Source organism: Perna viridis, chromosome 2, assembly GCF_037379345.1.
Source record: "Perna viridis isolate PV_CMFRI_1.1 ecotype Kerala chromosome 2, ASM3737934v1, whole genome shotgun sequence".
Lineage (NCBI taxonomy): Eukaryota > Metazoa > Mollusca > Bivalvia > Mytilida > Mytilidae > Perna > Perna viridis.
Window position 1 is genome coordinate 32,170,254 of NC_142446.1, and position 276 is coordinate 32,170,529.

Genomic DNA, 276 nt, shown 5'->3' on the forward strand with positions numbered 1-276 from the left:
AACAGTTTTTTTTTCACATGTACAACTTTGAAAATCTTCTTCTCTAATACCATTTAAGATCATTGAATGAAAATACGCATAATAGTTCTTTAGTGTACTGTGCTCAAAATAACTGTTGTGATTTTTAATCTGTGAATAGATATGGCTGCCTATACTAAAAATGGAACTTAGGGGTCATAAGACAGGTTTTTGAAAAAAAATTAAAAATTGTTGCCTTCAGCAAAATTCTGATTCAGGTCATGAAAATGCTATGAAAAGCATTTCCTGCATTTGACA